This window comes from Hoplias malabaricus, chromosome 9 (assembly GCF_029633855.1).
Source record: "Hoplias malabaricus isolate fHopMal1 chromosome 9, fHopMal1.hap1, whole genome shotgun sequence".
Taxonomy (NCBI): domain Eukaryota; kingdom Metazoa; phylum Chordata; class Actinopteri; order Characiformes; family Erythrinidae; genus Hoplias; species Hoplias malabaricus.
In genome coordinates, this window is record NC_089808.1 from 4993576 (window position 1) to 5020781 (window position 27206).

Here is a 27206-nt window from a genome sequence, read left to right on the forward strand (position 1 = left end):
GGAAACTGCAGAATTTAATGTGCATTTAAGTACAACAGAATAAACCACAGTGCAACTCTATCAAAGTAATATTTAAAAAGAAAAATAGGCCAGATTTGGTATATTTGCTCATGGACTCCCCCTACAGGGTGTAATTCACTTTTGCAGCACTCTCGTGAAATTAAGGTGGAGGTGGGAGGGGAGGTTGGTTTCCTACCCTTCTCCAAGAATTACATCAGAGGCACTATTCTCTCTATTACAGGTCTGTGAAGCTTCACAACACGTATGAAGCTACAATTTATAGCAAAAATACTACCTAGTGTTACTTTAAATAAAGAATTTACCTAAGCTTCTATTCTTCATGTATGTAGATGATCAGCCAAGACATGTTTGGTGTTTGAAGTTTACGTGATTAAGACTGTAGCTCTGAAGCTAATGTTAGTAATAAACAATGGGTGTTTATATTCACACACTTGCCGTAGACTATGTCAAGTAACTTTGTCCACAGCTACTTACAAGTAAGGCAAGTACAATGCAAGTGTACAACTAGGATAAGAAGTCATTTGATGTCAATTGCAAGCCGCACACCTGCCAGAAAAGTAAGACTCATATTTAAGTTTTCAGATACTGATGACACTGGAAAAGGACAAAGTGGAGTCATGTCATCTGTATTCTGCAGGCTCTGCATGTGCATGTATCTTCTGCAGTCGGTTATAAATGAATTACTGCATGTCAAGCTTTAACCTACCCCAGGCCTGTGCTCTGGCCCCAGAGACGAAGGTCATACGCAGGGTCCAGAAACTACTTCAGCCCCAGGCTCAGCGGGGCCTGTGGGGATTGTGATTTGAGAGTGATGGCATTTTGTCTTCAGGCCTGAGTCACATGAGACTTGGCTCATAAATCAAATGATGCTGTCTTATTTCCTGTTTGTCCTGTCCTGTGTGTGTGTGTGTGTGTGTGTGTTAGAGAGAGAGAGAGAGAAAGAGAGAGAGAGAGACACACAGAGAGACAGGCGGAAGAGGGAGAGAGACAAAAGTCTGTGACTTTTTTTCTAAGAGCTTCTAAAATGCAGATGGAATGGAAGTAAGAGATTCTGCGGTGAGAAAACTAATCACTTAATCAATAAATCCATCAATAACTCCATCAGCAGATGAAAGACTTGCTTAAGAGCAGACCGATCATTTCTGCGTTTGGTCTGTGTTTACTATAATGCAGTTAGTGGTCTCCAAAATGTAGAGTCACTTCCATCCAGCAAAAAAACATAATTCAATATTACCCACCTGTGGAGCAGGAATAGAGCAATATACTCATCTCAGTTTGTGCTTTTTCAATGTTTGCAGGTCTCTTTGCTGCTGAGAGAGAGCCTAGCTACCAGACCAAGCTCCTTTGCTGTTCTAACCCATTTTCAGACACTGGGGCTTTGTAAAACACATTCGCCTGGTTTCGAGCACAAAATGACTGGAGAGCAACAAATGGTGAGGAAACAGCCTCAGAATTGTATAAAAAGTGTTGTTTGATTACAATAATGGATGGAATTAAAAATATATTCAATGGTGTGCGGGTAGGGGGACCAGATTTGAGTACTGACTACTGACGTGCAGACTGACCAATTAAATGTTTACAGAGAAATCGACCAATAACGGTAGCTCTACAGTCAGACCGTCCAATCAGAAGATTTTAGGCTACTTCACCACGCCCCCTTCTCACTCACTTCTACACCAACACAGCACCCTGCCTAAGCCTCTTCGTAAATGAACATCAAACAGCAACAATCTCAGTCTTCCTCTCTCTGGGAAAATACAATTTAAAGTAATATAAAAAGAGCACCACACAGGAACACTGTGTGTGAGGAGTGTGGTGTGTTCTCCCTGTGTGCGCGTGGGTTTCCTCCGGGTGACTGTGAGAAGTGGGGTGTGTTCTCCCTGTGTGCGCGTGGGTTTCCTCCGGGTGACTGTCTGTGAGGAGTTTGGTGTGTTCTCCCTGTGTCTGCGTGGGTTTCTTCCGGGTGGAGTGGGATGTCTCACTCAAGCGAACCAATCGGAGTAGGGGAGGGCGGGACTAGTTTGTGAACGAAACGCTTCTCAAAATTCTATGTAAGCTCTAGAAAAACAAAAACGTTTGTGAAATTCCACCCGGACAAAACTGTAACTGTAACGGTGAATTCAAATGTTCAGAGGTCTGAAAATTATGTTCCTTGTAGTGGATTGGCTAAACTCCCTAAAGACCACACAGTTATTACAGTGTAGTGGGCAAGACATCAGGAGGAGGTGTGGAGTGCGTTTCAGGAGCACCTCTGCTATGTATTCTAGTCACATACACACATGCAGGACTGTGTGGCGTATTTGACCTTGTCAAGACAAACATGTGGTTCATGTCCAGACACATTTACTCACCCTCAATCACACACACAAACACACACACACTCACTGTCTTACTGCCCCCATTATTCGCTTGATTGTGTTTGACCTTGAGAAAGACACAAAGAACACAAAGGGGTTACTGCGTCACTTAAATACCTTCACCCTCATCCCTCTTGTCCTTCCTTCTCTCCTTCTTCACCCCTTTTTCCACTGTTTATTGCTCTGTCCATTCACTCTTCTCCAGCATCCTCCATCCACTCTTCACACCATCACCCTGTTCTCTCATTTACACACACACACACACACACACACACACAAAGCTTTTAAAGTCTATGGGGAAAAGCCAAGTAGCCATTCTGCTTTTGATCCTGGAGCTTGACCTGAGTCCAAACCAGACAATTCATCAGCTTTGATGCTACACAGGGAGCATGAGAGAGCAAAAGAGAGCAAGTGTGGTGGGAGAGAGAGAGAGAGAGAGAGAGAGAGAGAGTAAGCAGACAGACAAACGGACAGAGAGGGGGAGGAACAGAGCCAGAGTGTGTGTCTGTGATGGAGTGAGAAAGCCAGACAGAAAAAACCCTGAATCCTCTCCTGTTTCTCTATATGTCCTGTTGATTGTCCTGTGAGACTGATTCAGGATCAGTTTTCTTCTGATCTGCACCGATATAAACACACCATACTAAATATACATCAGCTATTGGCTCTCAGCCATAATCCCACTCTGTATTATAACACAACACAGACAGAGTCTACACCAACACAGCACCCTGCCTAAGCCTCTTCGTAAATGAACATCAAACAGCAACAGTCTCAGTCTTCCTCTCTCTGGGAAAATACAATTTAAAGTAATATAAAAAGAGCACCACACAGGAACACTGTGTGTGAGGAGTGTGGTGTGTTCTCCCTGTGTGCGCGTGGGTTTCCTCCGGGTGACTGTGAGAAGTGGGGTGTGTTCTCCCTGTGTGCGCGCGGGTTTCCTCCGGGTGACTGTCTGTGAGGAGTGTGGTGTGTTCTCCCTGTGTCTGAGTGGGTTTCCTCCGGGTGGAGTGGGATGTGTTCTCCCTGTGTGCGCGCGGGTTTCCTCCGGGTGACTGTCTGTGAGGAGTATGGTGTGTTCTCCCTGTGTCTGCGTGGGTTTCCTCCGGGTGACTGTCTGTGAGGAGTGTGGTGTGTTCTCCCTGTGTCTGCGTGGGTTTCCTCCAGGTGCTCCCGTTTCCTCCCAGTCCAAAAACACACGTTGGTAGGTGGATTGGCGACTCAAAAGTGTCCGTAGGTGTGAGTGTGTATGTGTGTGTTGCCCTGTGAAGGATTGTCGCCCCCTCCAGGGTTCCCGCCTTGCGCCCAGTGATTCCAGGTAGGCTCTGAACCTTTCTTTAAACATTCGGAGAATATTGAATCGTAAACCAATGTGATGAAAGTCCATTGTTACAGGTTTTAAATTAGGTTTCATCCATCCCCTTCCGCTCACCCTCCCTAGGGGCAAACTAACAGAGTGCAGTATGAAAGAGTAGAGGTTGTTTCGAAGAAAAAGTTCCACTTCAGTAGTATGGAAATATATGTAGTCTGGTTAAGATCTGTGCACCAGTCCATGGTAATATGCAAATACCCTATTCACACAACGGGTGGCCACACAAGCAGTCGTTTCTGGTTATGTTCACATTTTTTCGCTCAGATCGGATGTTGTTATCTTGACCGTTCATGTTCGTAAACAGTAAGTCACCTGTATCTGTCTGTAACGTGAACAAATCTGTCCCTGAAATATGTAGAACATACGTCAACATTGACACGTCCATGTGGCTCCATTCCAAATGGGTCCCCAAGCCCTGTGTGGTGCATGATGTAGGTCCTAAAATAATGGCTTCTACTCCCAAATACTGCACAATCTGTCTAACAGAAACCCATTAATATTCAGCTCTCACCTTCATGCCTCCTTTTCTAACATCCAGTGCATTATTTCAGTTTCAGTCCCTGCACAGTGCAATATGTAGAAAGCAGAGAGCCGTTTGAAACACAGCCTGCGTGTCGTAGCTGGTGCTGGCTGATAACGATAACACTAAGCACGTGTGTACATACAAAACAACGCATGAAATCTGATCTGACTGATCACATTCATGTCGTCTGCCCACAAACTGTATCCAATTCAATCCAAAGACCACACATGAAAGTGCCTCCAATCAGATTTTAAAAGATTGTATCTGATCACACTAATGCAAAAGGGAGGGGGGATAAATAAATAATCTGGTTTGTGTCATTTCAGCCTGGTATTGTGAACACAGCCTTTTGCCACATTAAATGAAAGTGCCACAAAAAGAAAAAAGAAAGGCGAACGTGAATTCTGAAAATCTATCAACTTTAGACACAGCCTCACCCACACATTCAGGGATGTCAACATTTAAACAGAGTTCATACAAACAAGCTCTGGATAGAGGTGTCCCCAGCACTGACTTATCTGACAGGGGGCCAAATGTATTGTTACATCCATAGTTCTTACTGCATTCTATTAATGTGAAAGCTCCAGAAGTGAGAGAGAGAGAGAGAGAGAGAGAGAGAGACTCTACCGGGGAATAGAGCTGTCACATGCTGGAAGAGAATGGGGATGACTGTACTGATCATCTGTCTCTTCCTCTCTCTTCCTACACACAAACAGGCTTTCTTTCCATCTCCAACACAGTTCAGCACACCATGGGACGTGTAGAGCAGTCAATTAATTCTCTCTCTCTCTCTCTCTCTCTCTCTCTCTCTTTCTCTCTTTCTCTCTCAGTGACCAGAGGCAGGGCTTCAGCCCACAATCCTAGGACCCTGGAGCTGTGACGGCGATGCTATCTGTTGCAGCTCTGTGTCACACATTATTAAAATATACTATCATTATGTATCCAAAGGTAACTGTTCTGTTCTGCAGCATGAAATCCATTTCACCACTGTAGCACATTAAGCAGTTAAAGAACACTATTTTATTATTATTTATTTCTCCTTCTGGGGCTCCACCTAGTGCAATTCATATTTACAGCACTATACTAAAATCAATAGGGAGGGGGAGGTGGTTTCCTACCCTCCTCCAAAGGTTACATAGTGCAGTTTCTGCAGTGCTTCTAGTGATTCTATTCTCCGCAATTATAAAGCTACACATTTATGGTAAAAAATATAACATTGTCCCTTTAACCCATGGTTCTTCAGGAATATATCCATTCTACGAAGCTCCATTTTCTGTTCAATTTCTATTTATTTTTTTGTAAGCTCCAACAGTTTCCTGCCTTGGTGATTCATATTCATGATTTTTGCACCCACAGGCAAAATTCCAATCTCATGGTTGCAAGGTCATAACTCGGCTATGTATCTGATCTAAGAATGCAAGTCAAGATCCAATCTGAAACGTAAATACTCGTTATGGCTCATAATTACCAGGATAAAAATCACAAACCTGATTTAGTTTTCCAAATTAAGTCTACCTCACGTTCATATGTGGTTTTAGATTGGCCAACTATCTAGTTTGTACTTCAATGACAGCAGCAAGGTTCATGTGTTTTGTTATGTTTTTTTTGTTGATGTATTATGACATCATTATTGGGCGCTGGCAGTATGCCAGAGCAGTTAGCTTGAAGTTAGTGCCAGTCAAAGTAGCAAAAACAATGCTTCTGTACTCTTTTAGTGTTTATGCCTTAATAACAAACAGATGGTGTTCAGCTTTTCAGAGAATGTAATCTTTGTGATGTTGGCCCACTGTTGCTAGGGCCATTTCATTTGCTGACATTCATGTGGGTCATTCATCTGACACTATTGACAAAAACAGTGTATGTTCATTTGTTTTTTTTCCACAGGTCTGTTTGTACTAGAGGCAGATAAAATCTGAACCAAACAATGCTTATAATGTGAATGCACACAGGGTGTGTTTGAATCCTTCAGTGATTTGTATTTTACCCATCAGATCTCAGATAACCTTAAATAGGATTCTGAAAACGGTAAACAATCCTCTAGTCTAGACTGAGTGATTTCAATGAAAGAAAATAACAGGCATCTCCATTAACACATCAACATGCCCACAGTCGAGGAATATGGCTTGATTTCTTTATTATGAATAGATGGAATTCATTTACTGCCTGTGCATTTCTATCTAGGCCCTAATACAAAAAGCACAGTAGATGCACAACACACTCAGAAAAGCTACCTCGTGTCATATTAAAGCATTAATCCCTGGAATAGTGCTTACACACAGCTATAGTCCACACAGCTAAACGAGAGACTTAACATTTCTGATCATACTAGTGTTTTATATTCATACAGGTCAGTATGTGTGTGTGTGTGTGTGTGTTACCAGAAGTGATGAGTCATGCACCTGTGCAATCTGTTTAATGTCTAGGTCTGAAACAACTCAAGCACATCCAATCAGACGTGCAGGAACAGACCCAGGATTCACTCTGATTGGGCCTCAGAACTTCTAATCGACGCAATCTTGCCTATGTCAATTCTTTTAATTCTGCCCCCATCCAATCCTCCCACATGGAAGAATCATGGAGGAGAACCTAAACACTGAGGCCAACCGAGCATCTTGAGCAGTTTATACCAAAGAAAAATGTGCTCTCTATCGGTTTGACTGAACATTGAATATAAAGTTGAATTTAGAATAGAATGAAAAGTCAAATAAACTTGAATTTAGAATGGGTTCCTTCGTAAATCATCTGAAACACCAAAAATAAATCAATATTACCCAGCTATGGAGCAGGAATAAAAAACTATTTTTATGATTTTCAACGTTTGGAGGTCCCCTTGCCGTTTTTCTCCCGTGAGCAGAGAGAAGGAGAAAGCCTAGCATGTCTGACCGAGCCACTGTGTTTTTTTGTTTTTGTTTTGTTTTGTTTTTTAATCGTTTACTGACACTGGGGCTTCATAAACACATTAGACTGGTTTCCAGAACATGAACCAGTTTGAGGGCTAGCAAATGATGATGAAACATTCTCCAAATTGTATAAAAAATGTTTTTTTTTTAAATTACAATCGTGAATGTCGTCTTCTGATTATTTCTGTCTATACAATTTAAATTAGGGCAAAATTCTGTTGTAGATGCTTTTCTGATCATATCATCAGTATGTAATTATCAAAGAGTTTACACAATAAGTCCAGACAATTATTCAGAGCTATGTAATGTTACATCACTTCAGATTTGTTATATGAACGTAACTTCTCGGGTTAGGGTTATCTTATCAAATACTGAAAAAAACGAAACCATATGACACGTATCATGAATCGCTGTGTTAGACCTGTATCATATTGAACCAACAGGACGAGAGGGAGTGTGTTCTCGGCTCATGCTCACACCACATCACAGTCCCAATATGTTCAACCTCATATGTTCTATGGCTTATATAAAAGTGCGGGTAAGAAATAAATAAACAAAGATGTGAAGATGGTGTCAAATATGTTTTAAAATTGCCAGCTTTTGCTTCGTCACAGTAACAAACTTCACTCACGGACCACACGGCCTGGATCAGCCTCAGTCACCAATCCCCTCACTACACTATCACAAACCTGCTGAGTAAACTACCCAGAGCTCTTTATTTTACTTACTGTTTGTTTTGTTTACATTTACTTTAGTTTACGTTTGTTAGGTCAAAGTTGTAGTCATTTAAAACTACACTGATTAATGCCTTATTTCATATTTGTGTTGAATAAAAATGGTGGTGCCAGTTTACTGCCTTCAGTCTCCATTTATTACAAGAAATAATTTAAACTTACGCTTTAATAACAGTAAAAACCAAGTATAATTGGTCGCTTTTATCGTGTGTGTGGGTTTTTGTGTGTGTGTGGTTGTTGTTGTTTTTTTATAAAGTCTCTATTGATCTGCTTATATCGCTCCATCTCTAATTAACCATTTTGCCCACCTCACAGCTGCTCTTAAATCCACACACACACACACACACACACACACACACACACACGATCAGCGATCCTATTGACAACCTTTAGCCATTATAGCTGCACCACTTACAAATCCAAAACAGAAAAAGCTATCACCACGAGGCTGAAGACGCAGTGCTGGCTGCAGAGAACCATTCACACTTGTAATTTGTAGTTCACTCCAGTTCATTTCCCAGACTGCAGGGACTTGATTTAACACAAAGAATGCCTCTGGTGGTGCATTATTTAATGGCCTCCATGTTTGCCTGAAACTGCTGGGAGTTTATTATGTGAGAGTATATTTCACATTCGGTATTATCTGCCAGAGAACCCGACTATATAGAACACCTATGGCCTTGGTGAGAGTTCCCAATCTCTGCTGCTGTGGTTCTCAGAAAATGTTAATACTTCTGTCAGGGACAAGCAGCCCTGACTATATTACATATCTGATCGTCGGTAAAAATGAACAAACATATACTGATAAATAATCAGTAAACTGATGGCTTGATATACTGGCTGTTTCACTGTGATGTGGCTTTTTTTCCCACTTTGTAAACATCCACACAGATTAGACGCAGACTCTCACTGAAGCTGATGTTAACAGGTCAGTTCATGGAGAAGATCACAGACCTGTATCAACATCACACAGGAAGTCAGAGTTGCATTTACTCCAAAGATGCGTCTGGAACCTCAGTCATTCAGTGAGGTACCATTTCACTTCACATTTATATAGCGACTCTATTAATCTTTATTCTACGCATTCTGCTTTGATCTCAGTGTCTCAGGTCCTCGTGTCATAGACCTAGGCCATCTCAGAATCACCGATTAATTTGAACAGGATATAGACTGTATCTATATCGGGAAGCCATCAGGAGGAAACACAAGACTGCATTTTAGAGAGAAAAGAAAGAATAAATCCGATACAATCTTGAAGTTGCATACACTCACACTGAAGTGTTTAGCTTTGTTCCTTCCTGTGGTTTAGTGGTAGGGCTGTGTATCAGCAAGAACTTGGCGATAGGATACATAGCATGATACAGGGGTTAGGATTCAATATATTATGATATATTACAATATATTGTAAGAAAGTTAGTGTCGCAGTCACACAACTCCAGGGGCCTGGAGGTTGTGGGTTCATTTCCCGCTCCGGGTGACTGTTTGTGAGGAGTGTGGTGTGTTCTCCCTGTGTCGGCGCGAGTTTCCTCCGGGTGACTGTCTGTGAGGAAATGGTGTGTTCTCTCTGTGTCTGCGCGGGTTTCCTCCGGGTGACTGTCTGTGAGGAGTTGGTGTGTTCTCCCTGTGTCGGCGCGAGTTTCCTCCGGGTGACTGTCTGTGAGGAATTGGTGTGTTCTCTCTGTGTCTGCGCGGGTTTCCTCCGGGTGACTGTCTGTGAGGAATTGGTGTGTTCTCTCTGTGTCTGCGCGGGTTTCCTCCGGGTGACTGTCTGTGAGGAGTTGGTGTGTTCTCCCTGTGTCGGCGCGAGTTTCCTCCGGGTGACTGTCTGTGAGGAGTGTGGTGTGTTCTCCCTGTGTCTGCGTGGGTTTCCTCCGGGTGACTGTCTGTGAGGAGTGTGGTGTGTTCTCCCTGTGTCGGCGCGAGTTTCCTCCGGGTGACTGTCTGTGAGGAATTGGTGTGTTCTCTCTGTGTCTGCGTGGGTTTCCTCCGGGTGACTGTCTGTAAGGAGTTGGTGTGTTCTCCCTGTGTCTGCACGGGTTTCCTCCGGGTGACTGTCTGTGAGGAGTGTGGTGTGTTCTCCCTGTGTCTGCGCGGGTTTCCTCCGGGTGACTGTCTGTGAGGAGCTGATGTATTCTCCCTGTGTCTGCACGGGTTTCCTCTGGATGACTGTCTGTGAGGAGTTGGTGTGTTCTCTCTGTGTACGCGTGGGTTTGCTCCGGGTGCTCCGGTTTCCAACACCCCTATTTGTTGGAGCGTATTGGTAGTCTGAGCACATATGATGGTGAACCTATATGAAGTGTTTCATAAACAAACAAAACCTGCTATAGTTTTCATATTGGTATCAAGTTCTCCATTGCTGTGCCATAAATATGACACCAAAATTCAAACTGAATTACCTAAATTACAGCACATGTAAACTCTTTGTCAGGGAGGTATATACAAGTCCTTTCTCAAAATGCTGAGTTGATGCTGTGACTTAAAATGTATAAAACACAGTTAAACAAAGGACAGTCTTCAAGAAAGAACTCTCCCTAAAGAATAAAACTCGATAATTCTTACACTAAAACATCTCTTCTTTGCTACAAGGCCTCAGAGGCGTAATCACATCTGAATAAAATACAGCGGGTTACGTAAAATTAAGCGTCTAATGAATCTGTCACTCATCCTGCCACTTCCTCTTCCTGTAAGATGGTGACATTTTTCTCCATCACACTGACGGACAGATTGTGTGAGCTAATTAGCGGCGCTGGCTAATTAATTTGGTTCGCATTTACAGTAAATCTTTATTACAGGCACATTTCGCAGTTCTTAGAAGGATTTTGTTCCAATTTGCTTTATTACAATAAATGATACTCTAATAATACAATGCCAATGAGAAACAAACCCTTCACGACACGTTATAAATTAATGCGCTTTTCCACACATTTCTTTCCCTTCTGTGTAAATCTTAATGTCGTTTATTTATGACAGAAACAGCTCTTTCCCAAACACGGTTGATTTTGTATCAGTGTCATAGTATGTTTTTTTTCTTGTTTAGGCAGTGAACAGCAGCTCAACTTTTTGCCTTGCCACATCCCCTGAAATCTTAGTGCCAGACCCATCATACACTGCAACACTTAAAGAACTGACACTAGAAAAATCATTCACAAATGTAAAAATAACGGTGTGTGTTGCCTTACCGCGCCAGACCAATTTATACACAGCACAAGCCCTCGACAACGAAAAGGTGCAGTTTACACGACCTATTACATATCTTTATTACATTAACAGTCCTGAAGTGTTGGTGTTCTGCCCCATTTGTAGCATGGAGAGGCCTTGGGTTTGTAACCGTACTGTCCTGCAATGTCCGGTATAAACATGTCATTAGTTCAGACCAATATCAAACCACATTTGCACAAGTAAACATAGTCATGGAGAATTACTATATCTTTCAGTCTCAGTGTACAATACTGCACCAAATATCCAGCTGTTTTGGGTTTGTTTGTTTATGCCCACGCCAGCAGGTCCTAGATCAGATTTAAAGCCCTAGCAACCCTGAGCTCATCCATTCTAATCACAGACTCCAAACTATCAGCATTTACCATTTACACTGAGCCTGAATCAGTGAAACTGCAGAGTGAAGGTGACATTCACAGACTGGAAAAGTGGTGCGAGAGAGAGAGAGAGGGAATTTCATTGTGTAGTCAGGGCAAAAAACATGTCTTTGGACTTATTTTAACGTGTGTGTGTGTGTATAGACTTCGTTCAGAGCTCTTAAGGTGAGCCCAATGGTTGTGACACTAGGTCTTAGACATGTTGGGATTTAACAGCGAGTACGATCATGACTGTGTTTACATTTTTAACAGGGGTCAATCTTTTTCCCAATTCCAACAGTCTACTCTTGTGTATTCTGTGTGAAGACCAGCATGATCCACGTTCTCTGGGAGGGAAATGGAGTTCTTGGCTTGCCCTGATAAGGAGGCTGTCCCCAAGTGAAAGAGAAAAAGACTCTTTTCATTTAAAGCCCTGAGACAGACAGAGTCATCCGACAGAGCTGGAGAAAGAACTCCCTCTCCCTTTCTCATTATCTTTCCCATTCTCCCCCTCTCACTCATTCTTTCTCCACTTCTCTCCCTCTATTTCCCCCTCCCTTTCTCTCATTTTCTCTGTCATCCTGCCTATGTGTGGTGGAGTCTCTCCCTCAGTCTTCTGCCTCCATCTCTCTCGCACATTCTTCCTCTCTCAATCTCCTCGTCTTGCTCATTTTCCCTCCCTCCCTCATCTATTTACTTGCTCTCTGTCATTCTTTATCTCTCGCTCCAATTCTCTCGCTTTCCTGCTCATTTCTCCTCCTTCTTTCCACTCTTTGGTCCTTCATACCCTTTTCCCCCTCTTCCTTCAGTCACATCCTATCTTGCTATCTTTCTTTCCCTTTCTCATTTTCTCTCTCTCTCTCACATTATCTCCCTTCCTCCTCTCTCATCTTCTAGCAGTTAATAGAACTGCCTCCCTCCATCCCATTTCATCAAGCCCATCTCCTCCCTCATCCAATCTTTTTTCTCCTTCTCTCTGCCTCCATGTCTTGCTACCTCCCTTCCTCTCTCATACTTTCTCCTGTTTTCTTTTTTTCCTCCCTCTGATGCAGTTCTCTCTCTCTCTCTCTCTCTCTCTGTCTCTCTCTCTCCCTCTCTCTCCCACGCATACTGGTCCTGTTTGGTGACAGCAGAGAAAAAAAATTAGTGTCCTCCACTTCCTGCTCAGTTGTTCATTTTTATGAACACACGCTCAACATGCAGTTTTTGTGGGTGTGGGTCTGTCTGTGTGTGTGTGTGTGTGTGTGTGTGTGTAGGCACTTCCTCTCTGACCCAGTTGGACTAAAGCAGCTTCATTTTCCCATGAAAAAGGAAGCACTCCATCCTCAGTACAATGACGCTCATACCCAGCCTCTGAAAGTGAGATTAACCAAGAACAGGAGGAAGTCCAATTATGATCAGCAGCTCATTTACATATAGTAAAGACGGAGATAAAGAGGGACAGTTAAAGGGGAACTCCACTCTTCTTTAAATTATAGTTATTATTATTTGGGCATAATTAAATAGCTAAAATGGAAATTAAATCATTCATGAGAATGGAGAAACAGATGTGAAAAACACGCCCCGCCCCCATCATTAACATATGAATAGAGAAAGACAGAACCAACAACTTATTAAATACATTTGTAAAACAATGTAAGAAAGGTCAAAAGCAGTAAATAATACATACATTTACTGAGAAATATATACATCAAGAAATAAAAGAAAGTGTATGAATTAAATATCAATAATCAAATAAAATTAAAAAAATACATAGATAATGTATTTGTGTTTATTTATGTATTATTTTCTTGGTTCTTTCTTGGTCCCCCTTCATTTTGGCAGATCTGTTCCCCCATATGCGATTGGTTTGATGTGAAATGTCCCAATCCGAGTCAGAAATGTGAGAGGAAACAGATGCCTGCGTTCAGTGCCTTTAAAGCTACATCAAACATAGAAAACTATTACATAAAATGGCTGCACGTACACTGCCTAGTTTGGAGTTATGGTTTTGCTGTGTGCCTTTTTAAAATCCGTTCCTGGGGGGAATATCACAGGGTGTTAGAAGTCAAAATAGCCCCCAGACTGTGATAAAATGGGTTATGAGAATAATGAAATGTAATGAGAAGCTTGTACATTAAAAGGAACTGCGACAAAAAGCCACCACATCCTTCACAAGTGAGATTTCACTGACTTGTTTTCACTTTCTGGTGTTAACCTTAGCTGTTCATGAAAAGTGCCAACAGCCAATCTTGTCATGAATGAGGTCTAATCCGTGAAAGGAGTGTCATTTCACAACTGTGTGTCTGTGAACATTTTTAACTAAATTTAACACATGAATCTAAATTGTGTACCATTTATCATTATATATATTAGCCATAAATGGCGTCAAATCTGTTATAATATTGTATTAAATCATGCTACAACATTATTGTATATATGCAACAACATACAGCACCTACACACACAAAAAACAGCCAAAATCAAAATAATAAATCCACACATTTTGTGCACATTACAAAGTGTAGATTGACTGTGTGTGTGTGTGTGTGTGTGTGTGTGTGTGTGTGTGTACATATGTGTTTGGCTTAAACCCCTCCAGGGTTCTACCATCTGTGCATTAAATGCAGCTCTGCAGCTGCAGCATTGTTCGCGTTACCATGGTAACCCATGGGTCTGTTTATGGGCCAGTTATTGCATTAGCCAATCAAGACATAAAAAGCTTAAATGGAAGTCCTGTCTGATCCAATCTTCAGCACAAAAAGAGTCTTCAGGGCACTACAACACCACAGTTAATGTTTGTTTAGCAGGCCACGGATTGGCAATAAAAGAATACACAAACACGTGTTTTTTTAGCTGATTTTACTACTATATTAAATCCATAAACACTGCCAGCTACAGCAGGAAAGGTGTACATCTTGTAACATTCTCAGCTATATCTAGCACCAAGGGTAATAAGATACTCAAATACTAATTTTGTGGCAACGTCAGTCAACTCTCAGCTTACGTTTGTGTGCGGTGTCTACAACTGTATACTGTGAAAGGGGGTTAAGAAAGTACAAATAGCAACAATTGTAGAACACCTATATAAAAAAGAAGAGCTGAACAAATGACCAATGAGTGTAGCCGGTCAAAGCTTAAAAACAGAGCATGACGTATTAACACTACTATTCACTACGATTGATCTTGGCTTGATTTACTACAGGTTCTCAACAACGTTAACCACATTGTAGTGCACTTGGGCGGTCACCATGACGACACATGCTCCTGTTTATTTTATATATATAATTATTTTTGCTGTGAGTTGTATCGCAGTGGGAGACGTGTTAGCTGCCAGACGAACAACCAGCTTACAGCACACAGGTAGCTGCACACAGAGACATGCACACACACTCTCTCACACACATACACACTCAAAAACTGTAGGGTTGTCTGAAGAAGCATTCCTCCAACAGCGCAATGAAACTGGAGGAGACAGAGGAGGCTCAGATACGCCTGTGTGTGTGTGTGTGTGTGTGTGATAGAATGAGAGCATGAGAGTGTACAACAGTGTATGAGTGTGTGCGAGGGCTGATTGATGGTGGTGAACAGAGAGTAAGTGCAGGCCTCGCTCTATTAGTCCCAACACCTGCTCCTCCTTCTCTAGCAGAGGAGACAATCTGTTGAGCTGTCGCAAACACTCTGTAACACACACCAGCACCAGATAAGAAACACACACAGCTACATACAGAAGCATACAGCTCACACGTTTCCGTCTGGTTCTAGTTTTCGATTCTTAAGGAAACTGAATCTCAAATTTCTCTGGTTCAATTACTGTGACCTAATTCAGAATTTCAGAATTCTCAACACAAAAATGAAAAGTGACTTTTCAGAAACCAACAAAAGAGAAATAAACTCAACACTGAGGAAAACCTTGGAACCAATTACTTTTTAGTCACTGCTAGCTCGAGTTTCCAAGTGAACCACGGGACTAAATGTGACACGTAAACCTTGCTGAGTGCCGATTGGCTAGAAAGATCATCACGAAATGCAGATACCCAGGATAAAATAGCCATTTGTAAAATTTCCAAGCAAGAGACTAGGCGTGGGACAAAATATCGAATGTAATATTTTGGTTTGCAATACATTATCGATATTTGATGCCACATATCAATATATTTATAAAATGTAGGCACTCAGTTGTACATTGTTTCATATTGGGTGTCCAATTTTGTGAAACTGACATTAATAAATACATAAACTGATATTTGCTTATTTTGGAATATTATATCCTCTTTGTGATGTATCAGAATATACAGAGTATTGCAGTATAACGGTATTGTAATATCATCGTTATGGTGGGCAATGTATCGTGATAATATCGTATCGTGACATGCCCTGTGAGTCCTACCTCTAACAGACGTCACATTTGTTTTTTTCTGACTCACAACAACAGCAACTTGCAAAATTAAGCAATTGTTTTTGAAGAGTTTCAAACGCTTGTGGTTGATGAAAGAATCCAGCGAGAACCAGACAGGGCAATAAGGAACAAAGAAAAACTCATCTGATCTGTCTGAACTCAGGTGGAGAACGCTGTTCATACGAGGAGTAAACAGTGCTTAAATGTTACAGCCACTGTTGTTGTGGTTTATGAAAGCTTACGCCTCCCATTAGAGACAGTGTTTTGTGACGTCACCGGCTGTATTTCAGGATTTGGGAGCTTTATAGTGAAAAACCAGCCAGGGAACAATTGTGGAGAGCCGTAAAGTAGGTACAACAGACAGGCACAACAAACTACAATGTAGTTAGCACATGGCTATATAAGAACAATATGATGCCATGATGTTTTTATTATAAATGATATAATGCTTTTGAACATTATATAAATTCTGCAGTGCACCAAATCCAACTGAACAGGACTAATTGCATTTGCACACTGCAATAAATTGGTGCTACTTCCTTGCGCCCAGTGATTCCATGCAGGTTTTGCAAACATTTAGACCTCAATCAGGATGTTGTTAACGAATATGAATAAATAAATAATTAAAATGATAATAATAAATAATAAATTAATTATTTATTTTAGCTTCATATTGAAACATGCTGTTGGTCAGTGATCTTTCATTCATTCATTATCTGTAACCACTTATCCAGTTCAGGCTCGCAGTGGGTCCAGAGCCTACCTGGAATCATTGGGCACAAGGCGGGAATACACCCTGGAGGGGGCGCCAGTCCTTCACACACAGTCACTCTCACTCGCACCTACGCACACATTTGAGTCGCCAATCCACCTACCAACGTGTGTTTTTGGACTGTGGGAGAAAACCGGAGCATACAGAGGAAACCCATACAGACACAGGGAGAACACACCACACTCCTCACAGACAGTCACCCGGAGGAAACCCACGCAGACACAGGGAGAACAAACCACACTCCTCACAGACAGTCACCCAGAGGAAACCCATGCAGACACAGGGAGAACACACCACACTCCTCACAGACAGTCACCCGGAGGAAACCCACGCAGACACAGGGAGAACAAACCACACTCCTCACAGACAGTCACCCGGAGGAAACCCACGCAGACACAGGGAGAACACACCACACTCCTCACAGACAGTCACCCGGAGGAAACCCACACAGACACAGGGAGAACAAACCACACTCCTCACAGACAGTCACCCGGAGGAAACCCACGCAGACACAGAGAGAACACACCAACTCCTCACAGAGAGTCATCTGGAGGAAACCCACGCAGACACAGGGAGAACAAACCACACTCCTCACAGACAGTCACCCGGAGGAAACCCACGCAGACACAGAGAGAACACACCAACTCCTCACAGACAGTCATCCGGAGGAAACCCACACAGACACAGGGAGAGCACACCACACTCCTCACAGACAGTCACCCAGAGCGGGACTCGAACCAGGTCCCTGGAGATGTGTAAGTGCGACACTACCTGCTGCACCATATTAAAGACATTAGTGATATGCACACAGACACACACACACACACGTTTGTGCTGAAAGTAGAGTCTTGAAATCAAATAAGGCCTACAACGGAGCTAAATCAGTGCCCAGTAGCCATTGTGCTATAATAAAGTGGCCTTTGCAAAAACCACGTCTGCAAAGTAAGCTCTCACTTTCTCTCTCTCAAACACACGCAGCCACCAGACACACACGTCCAGCTGTCTATGAGGAGGTGTTAGAGTGAAGTGACTGCGCAGTGTGTGTCATCCCTCCCTCCTCTCTTCTGTATCCGCACCATCCCTTGCTCCTGTCCTCTGTTCAGGAAGCGCTAGCAGGAAGGACGAGTGTGTTACTTCGCTTCCTCACACACACAACCCCCACAGACAACCTCCCCAAACACGCACACAGCCCTGAGGCTCTCTCCATTTCATCCACCACACACAGTTAAAAAGGAGATAAGCCTTGTCTTTGGCCCCGTTAGCCGTCCTCACGCTGACTATAAAATATAATACAGCACAGGGGAACTTGGTTAAAGACTGAAGTGTTTATGCACGGCTAACCCGACACGTACATACTTGTTTTATTACAGTGTCAGGACACGGGGTCGAGCATAAACTATACACCCTCTGAAGTCAAAAGGTATCCGGAGAGGTTTGTCTCTTTTGGCTGCAGTAAACTTCTCTTCCACAAGGTGAATATTCAAATGTCTGAACACTGCTGTGAGGATCTCACTGCATTCAGCCACAAGACGATAAGACTTTGTTTTTAGGAAGATTATATTTCAAACACTTCAGCTCTCTATACAGCAGGCTATAGTCACCCCACAGTAAATTATTCCATATTAAGAACATACGTAATCATAAATAGTAATTCTCGAAGCCCCTGGAAAGAGTGGAAGCCGCTTCTGCACCCAATGAAGGTCCCCTCACCTACATCCAACTCTCAGCTTATTACAGAATGTTTATAAAACTCAAATAAAACTCTTGCTCATTCTATAAAGTTTTATTCGTATTCTGGCTCTTTCCAAACATCAAAGTGTGCTGCAGGCAAAAAGTGCTTAAATTATTTGCTTATATTTACAAAATTAAAGTCAGTTCTTCAGTGAAATCTCTTTCCTTTGTTACTTTTCAATTTTTAAAAAATCAATAAAAATCAGATGATTTTTCTACACAAAATCAGTTTCACACAATGTCCCAACTTAAAAAAAAAAAGCCCTAATATTAGGATATATTAATATTTCTCACACACACAGGGCTCCTATGAGTGACAAGGCCTCAAGACCTTCGACTGAGGAGACACAGATGAGTTTCTGGGGGATCTGTTATGAATAGATAAGAAAAATTCGATGCAAACACACCCCCCCTAGGCTACGTGCTCCATTCTGTAGATGTTTCTGCGCGTCACTCAACACTGTAGATAAAGAGGGACTCACCAGGAACGTCAAACTCTCATGCACACTCAAGCCTAAATAAGGTGCAGTCGAGATGTATCTGATAATTCAGGGATGGCTTTTAAAGTTAAAGAAAGTAACCGTGTCACACTCACGTGCGGCTCCTTCATTAAAACGATTAACGGCTAACGAGCTGAGTCCTGTATTAATCCTGTTTAGAGATGACGAGTTGGACGCATGAGAAGATAGGGCAAGGCAAGAGAGAGAGAGAGAGAGAGTGTGAGGGAGAGAGAATGAGTAATAGTGGAGAGAAAGAAAAAGGACAAAGGCAGCAGCTAGTGGACACAGACAGGCCTTAAGTACTGTAGTCAAGGCATGAGTTGCTTGAGTTGCTCCTAATAGGGCTGAATGATATGGACAAGAGTGTGCACAGAAACTGCACTGCTACATAATGTGACAATAACATATAACTACATTTGAAAACACCTGATGTACTGAAACACTGTGCTGTATAAGGCTATTATAAAATTTGACTAAACGGCACATTCCTAAGACTAACCACTGCATACCAGAAACACCAAAGGAGTCCTGCTGGTTGGAGATGCTCTGATCCAGACTTCCAGCCTTTACAATTTAGCCCTTATCAAAGTCGCTCGGATCCTTGTTGATGCATGTTACATGTATCTACTGTGGAAGAAATTATAAACGGCAAAGTGAAAAGAAGGTGAAGTAGTGTCTATTAAAATGTCTCTCAAAGCCATTTTAAGTACTGTTTTATTGAAATCTGGAGAACACCACATGCACACTAATACACCACAATTTTTTTTCAGCTACATTAAAGGCTAAGCACCAGCGATATGAACGTGTCAAACTAATAAATACAGTGGAATTTGAGTTCCTAACTTGTGTTTATTGATAGTCAGAAAACATGTTATTTCTTACTAATTGAAGGAATAAGGTTTAAAAGACCGTTGCCCCCCCCACGGTGTTCGGAAACTCTAATAGGAGTCTTGCCTGTGACGTAGATGGTGGACAACAACTCTAGAAGCTGCACTTAATTTAATGCAAAACTACAAAAAGGTGTGTTGTTTTTGGCTGCAATCATTCAATGTACAGTGGGACATCTGTGAACAAATGGCCCAAAGATCCCAAAATATCCAGAAAATGGACTAAATTTGTCAACTTTAAACGGGCACTTTGGAAAGGACCATCCGCTCACTCCGTTATCTGTAGCTCATCACTGGCTCTTTTCCAACAATATGGGCATGTAAGGACACCAACGAAAGGTGTTGAAGAGCCTCTGTAACATGGAGGTAAACAGGGTAAGGACACTCACTTCGCCTGTTTTAGTTGGTGTTAGTTAACGTTAGCTTGACTCGCTAAACTCGGTGTCTCAGATTATACTCGGCTACGTAGCTGCATTACGGAGGTTTATAGTGTCAGATGAATTCGAGTTCGACTTCGATCACATTTACAAGAATAACGGTACCTCTAAATGTGAGTTTAGCTCATTGCTAGGCTATTGTCATGAATAATGTTGGTTATTTAGCTAGATACTGTCATAACAGTCAGTCATAATGGTGTTTTACCACGGCGTTGTTCAGCTGTTGTCCACCAGTGACGTCACGGTTGCGTTCGAGAATTTCCGTAGCGAGCTCGGGTTTTTCCGTCAATTTAATAAAATTGTCAGTTTTAAAGCAAATTAAGCTGCTATTTTCATTTTAATTCATACTTATATCTGTCAGTAACTACAATAATGTGAAATATTCATGGAGGTCCATTAAGTGGTGCTTAGCCTTTAAAGTGAACCCATCGTGGACACAGATGATCAATTATGCCTAGGCAATCTCTATAGAAATGCTTGAAATAAAATGGGTCTGCAGCTCACCTTGCTCAATGTCAAGATGTTCAGGACATAAAGCCCCTAACATTTTAAAAGCTATCTATTTATACCCTCGATTACAGAAGACACGCTGGACAAGAAGGTTTCCAAAAATAGTGCAAACCATAATAGAACATAAGCATTTGCAAAATTAGATTTAGAACAAGCTGTTTTTGATACTCGAATAAGATGCTGAATATAATAAACGCCACAGAAACTCATTTGGAGCAACGGATGCTTACAGTAAAATCTTGTTTAGAGACTCATTTGTGTTTTAGTGCCTTCTGTGATTTCAGAATCGCATAAGGGCAATGTCTCAATAACAATGACCTGATTACAGTGTTATTGGTGTGGGTTTTGGAATATAGATGGGGAGAGGGAGAGAGAGCGAGAGAGAGAGAGAGTCATGAGGTCTGGAAGTTGCTCAATATCAGTGCAAGACGTGGCAAGGCAACAGATGAAGGGATCACACACTACAACACCAACACACTCACACACATTTAGTCCATGCTCTATATATTATTTAACTCTGCTCATAAAGGATTTAAATGTCTGGCATCAGAGCGATTTGAAACGACGTAATGCGTCATAAAATGTATTTTTTTTCAGTAAGTTCCAGAGGAGGTGTTTTTGTAAAAAATTAAATAAAATTAAAAAATGCCCATGCCTAGAGAAGCAGCCAGGGGGAAATAATAACTGATGGTCAAGAGCTGCAGGTTCCAGAAAGGCTGGCAAGAGACGATAAAAACAACACCCCAGGTATATTCATATACTTAAAAGAATATTAATATAATCACTCATTCATTCAATTTCATGGTCACGGTGGATGTAGAGCCTACCAAGAAACATTAGTCACAAGGCAGGAACACATGACTTACAGGTCGCCAGTCCTTCACAGGGCATCTCACATTCACCCATCCACTCACACACTGACACCTGTGGGTAATGTCACAAAGCCAATCCACCTACCAGCACTGTTTTTGGACTGTGTGAGGAAATTGAGAGCACCCTGAGGAAACCCACGCAGACAGTGGACAACAGACAGTGTCCCAAGGTGAGGTTTGAACCTACCACCGCAGGACCCTGTAGCTGCACTTAAATGTTGCCTATAATATAAAAAATAACATTAAATAATGTATAATAATCAACCATTAAAGCCAGAGCTCACCAATCTGCAAGCTGGTGACTCTTCACTTTCACCAAATGTTTCAATGGACATTAAAAAGACTACTACGAATCCTAGCATTTTGGTGTTTGGTGCATACATTTCGGGGGATGTGCTCTGGCCTTAACAGCTGATCAAAGTGTCAGAGAAAGTGAAGAGACTCTAGAGTGGTACTGAACTAAAGGCCATGACGTTATCTTCACAGTGGTGTCATAATCTGAAGCTTTCTTCAGTGACTCAGCAACTCCACTGATAAGCAGGAGGACCAGGACTGAGGCAGTTATTCCACAGTGACACGGATAGTGCAAGACTGACATAAATCTTAAGAGTGTTTCAGAATTTCTAACTATGTGCTCATCCACTGGTGACAGCCAATCAGCAGAGCTTTCAGTGAAACCGAAATAAACGTCCTCCTCTTCAGACGCCATGTAAGGTGAAGTATATACAGATCCTGCTTCTTCTTTAGTGCAGTTCAGCGGGACTTTAATAATTTATTGAACAGACAGGACTGCATGCAGACTAAAGGACAGAAAAACAGAGAGGGGAGAGAGAAGAAAACCAATGGAAAGAGTCTACGTACAGAGTAGTGTGTTGAAACCTCTGTGAGGTCAGCGATGCCTAAGAAAACTGTCCCATTTGAAGTAATACTTTATTATTGTTAGAAATTCAGACCCATAATAGATCTGTGAAGTCAGTGTGTTAGTAGGTCAGTGTGTTGCAAGATTAATATCTTGTGTGTGAGTGCTACTGGTTACATTCTGTGATATTTTGAAGCTTTAGCTTTTTGAAGTAGTAAGAAATTGTAATCAATTGTAGGGTTTCTGCTTCAAATAAAAGAGGACAGTGTAGTACACAATTTAATGTAAACAGAATAATAAACAGAATTGAAAAGTGAGAATGAAAATAAGAATGGAAAACGAGGTAGATGAATGATGATACCATTGAAGACACCCCATGCCAAACCCCTCAAAGCTCACAGTAGGCCTGGCAACTCGAGCATCTTCACAAAGGCAGAGTGTAAATGGTAGCGACTGATTAAACAGCAGAATGAATGAGTAGGAATAGAAATAGGAACAGAAAACATTGACACACACCAAGCCAGCAGCCTGAAACTTCATAACAAGTTTAATAACCTGCTTGAAAATTGGGGTAGGGGGGTGGAGTTTAAAGACAAAGCCAAGACAGCTTTGGGTTTTAGATACAGCAACATGCCCTTTGTGATTGCTGACATTCTGTTTAGAGGACTGAGGACTATTAATACAGTCAGTGAACTTGTCAAATATTGACTTATCATCTATTGTTTTGACTAATGTCATTACTCATCCTGTGTCACTGTAATCATTTTTCAACAAGTGATTTTTTTTTATTATGGTGCAATGAAATTAAAAGTTGCTACACTGCCCTCTACACTTCCTGTGGTGTACTGCAATCTGTCATCAGATGCCATAATCACCATCTAAATTCCTCTGGAGTAATGCCATCACTGAAAGTTAAGGATTAAACACAAATAAATAACAGTAGATCTAAAACATGGCGGCACGGTGGCGCAGCAGGTAGTGTCGCAGTCACACAGCTCCAGGGGCCTGGAGGTTGTGGGTTCGATTCCCGCTCCGGGTGACTGTCTGTGAGGAGTGTAGTGTGTTCTCCCCATGTCCGCGTGGGTTTCCTCTGGGTGACTGTCTGTGAGGAGTGTGGTGTGTTCTTCCTGTGTCTGCATGAGTTTCCTCCCACAGTCCAAAAACACACGTTGGTATGTGGATTGGCGACTCAATAGTGTGAGTGTGTGAGTGAATGTGAGTGTGTGTGTTGCCCTGTGAAGGATTGGCGCCCCCTCCAGGGTGTATTCCCGCCTTGCGCCCAATGATTCCAGGTAGGCTCTGGACCCCCCACGACCCCGGATAAGCGGCTACAGATAATGAATGAATGAATGAAGATCTATAACAATGTAACTATTCTACAATACACTAATATAACACTGTCAGAGGGGGAAGAATCTGACCCCTTCTTAAGAGAAGTACAAAAAAAGCAGATAAATCAGTTTCAACATCTTTATACCTTATTAATCATAATAATAATAATACATCACATTAATAAAATGCCTTTCAAGAACCAAAACAATCAAGTTACAGTTAATATAGTCAATATAGCAAAAGACAGTTCAAAGAGAATATGTTTGTTAACATCTCTGAGAATCCGCCAAGTGACAGTAAGTCCTTGTGTCAGTAGTCTTTCTGTAGCTCTACACCGACCCTCGGTCAGGAGAGATGTCCACCGTGATCATACTCCTGTCAGACATGTTAATCCGTTCACAAAACCACAGCAGAGGAACAAAAATTCAATACATGCCAGGACACACATTCCCTTCCTTCAATCTTTCACCACTGCACAGTGCATGCTGCGTCCTGCAGAGTTTCAATGCATCTGGGTGAAATATTTTCCGGTTCAGTCCTGGTGAAAGATTTGCAACTCAAGATTATCCCCATAAAAAATTCTCCTATTTTCTGGATGATACTGCAATGCACTATCCATCCATCCATTATCTGTAACCGCTTATCCAATTTTAGGGTCGCGGGGGGTCCAGAGCCTACCTGGAATCATCGGGCGCAAGGCGGGAATACAACAGTTTTTGGAAGGACGCCAGTCCTTCACAGGGCAACACAGACACACACACATTCACTCACACACTCACACCTACGGACACTTTCGAGTCACCAATCCACCTGCAACGTGTGTTTTTGGACTGTGGGAGGAAACCGGAGCACCCGGAGGAAACCCACGCGGACACGGGGAGAACACACCAACTCCTCACAGACAGTCACCCGGAGCGGGAATCGAACCCACAACCTCCAGGTTTGCAATGCACTAGATGCTTTTAAATACAATTCATTTCCTGTTTCCTGTTTATATTACCAAGAAGCTGTTTGTTTTCACAACATCAAGACATCCACCAAAGACCATCCACCAAAGTGCTCTGCACTGTTACATATCTATAATATTTAATTCAATTAATAATACATAAATATATATACTAGAACAACACATGCTATTGCACAACTTTCACAAGCACAGTTGAAGGATGATTTAAGAGAGAAAAAATTAATTTATTGAATTCATCCAATTTTCCACACCTCCAAAATTAAATCTTAGAAGTTGGTTATAATTCCTACTTCTCATAATGAAAATAATCCAAAACACATTCCACGATGATGAGAATTGGGCCCTGGCCATTAAACTGTTCTCAGAACACAACCGGCTGCTTTGTTTCTTTGCCCTCCATTTCCTTTTCTCAGTAACCATCTCTTGACAGTTCTGTCCTTTCATTGCCCCTCCTCAGTTATCTACTCACAATAGATTTTTAATCATACTGAAAGCAACTGTTGAGCTTTATGCTTTCCAAGCACTTGAAAATGAAAGCTTGGTATATACAGTCCGTACTGTTTATCTGATGTCTTCCTTAGTTGTTATGATTATTATTTTACCTTTTTCTTCTCATCTTCCATTGACTTTACCCTACATTATGCATTTAAAGGGTGCTGTCCGATTCTGCGCTGTACTGTTAAGAATAAGACTTAAATCCAACAGTGAAAATTTCCAAATCCGATTTGATTAAACACTATGCGATCATTAACAAAATCTCGGGTATATGAACGTAATCTAAAGCAGATCTAAGTCTCATCAGGGAAAGATCAGATTTGTACTTTTTTGGAATAAGCGTTTGAGTGGTAATATACAGTATGAGATTTCTGCGTGAGAAAATGGGTCATTGTGTAATGTGTAGGCTTAAGGGATAAGATTGTTTTGGTTTGACACAAATGTTTCCAGTAAGAAGCATCCATAAAATGCTCAAAATAAATATGAAAGCATTACCAAGGCCTCAGTACTGCACTGTTTAAAATAACCTCAAAGTTCAGTTGTACGCATCTGAAGTTTCACACTGGACTGCTGGAATATTTTTATACTCGTTTGTGTCACTTTCCAGGTGGGAGTGTGACTGAAAACAAAGGGAAAAAATCTCCTGAAAGGGAATAAAAGATGTCAGAGGCTTTGGCTTAACTACAATGTGAGTGACAGTCTGCGGGTGTGTGAGAGCAAGAGAGAAAGAACTAGAGAACTGTAGGAGCCCAAAGAAAATGAAACTGTAAATCTAAAGCTAAAAAGCACCCGCAGTCAATAACAGAGCTGTAGTCAGATGAACATTCCCTGTGAGAAACAAACACCTTGACTGCCTGAGTCATAGGAATCTCCCATACCTTGCTCAAGACATGAAGGTAGGAAGAAAGTCTGAAAATATTCTAACCATGAACTGTGATTAAATCTGAATTTTTTGAACATGACAGACAAATAAACAGTCGTGTTGTGGAGAAATACAGGCTAAAACCAGACAGTGCATTAGCTGGAGCTCACATAAGCTTAATCTACAAGCAAATTATGTTGAAATAACCAGTTATGCTGTGATAATGGCTTATAATATTAGTGAGTAATAAGTTAACATTATGGATAAAATATTGTGTCTATCTGGACAAATCCTGGTACTTCCAAAAAAGAAACTTACAGAAGAAAAATTCTAACCGAAGTTAACAGTGTATTTTAAGCGATTTTGAATCACTTCCACTGGTCCAAATTAAATTTTGATTCAGTGTAAACAGCAGCAAGAAATTACAAATTATGTCATGACCTGATAAATAACAAAAGTGATTTTAGAAAATAATGTTAAAATTAAAAAATTTAAAAACAGTATTTCAATTCTATACAATTTTTGGTAAAGCAAAAATAAAAAGTAAAAATTTGGGTACTGTTCTGATACATTCACACAAAGAACAGAAGTGACAACAGTAATAAATCCAGTTCTTTAAACAAAACAAAAAAAAATAACTGTCAAACTGTCAAAAATGTGTAGTAAGCCCTGTAAAAACATTTCATTTGTATCATCCTGCATTCCAAAATTTTAATCAACACATTCAGTTTGTTTACACTAACAAAATAAGTAAATGCTGTTGCAAATTTAAATGCTAGATAGTAAGGCTAACTGGGAGAATAGTGCTTATTTTCATTAGCTTAGCTTGCAAGTCAGCAGCTCTGCTCACCACAGATGAGGAATGATTCGGGTTAACCACTATTACACTATGTACACGAATGTATTTTTAACTCAATCTGAGAGAGGTGTTTGAATGGGAGCAATAGGTGTTGGAGTGATATAAACAAAAGTGTCACGTCAGGAGCTTTAGCTAATGCTAATCTGACAGAAAGTTGAGGGTCTGGTGTGGGAACAAAGGCTGAAATTTGATGCAGTCAGGTCATGTTAGCCATGATGTATTTCTGAATAATGCTTAGTTCTAATTTTCTATTGTTTACTCTATGTTTT

At 41.4% G+C, this 27206-nt stretch overlaps 1 protein-coding gene across 3 annotated transcripts in view; it reads right to left on the bottom strand.

Moving 5' to 3' along the window:
- LOC136706781 (phosphofurin acidic cluster sorting protein 1-like) overlaps positions 1–27206 on the bottom strand; it is a 67048-nt gene that overhangs the window by 32497 nt on the left and 7345 nt on the right. The window contains exon 1 of one of the 3 annotated variants that reach the window (XM_066680410.1): positions 2496–2516. The exons of the other annotated variants lie outside the window; for them this stretch is intronic. The gene's annotated coding sequence lies outside the window, so the exon portion shown is untranslated. Of the gene's footprint in view, positions 1–2495; positions 2517–27206 lie in introns of those variants that run through there. 3 annotated transcript variants of the gene reach the window in all.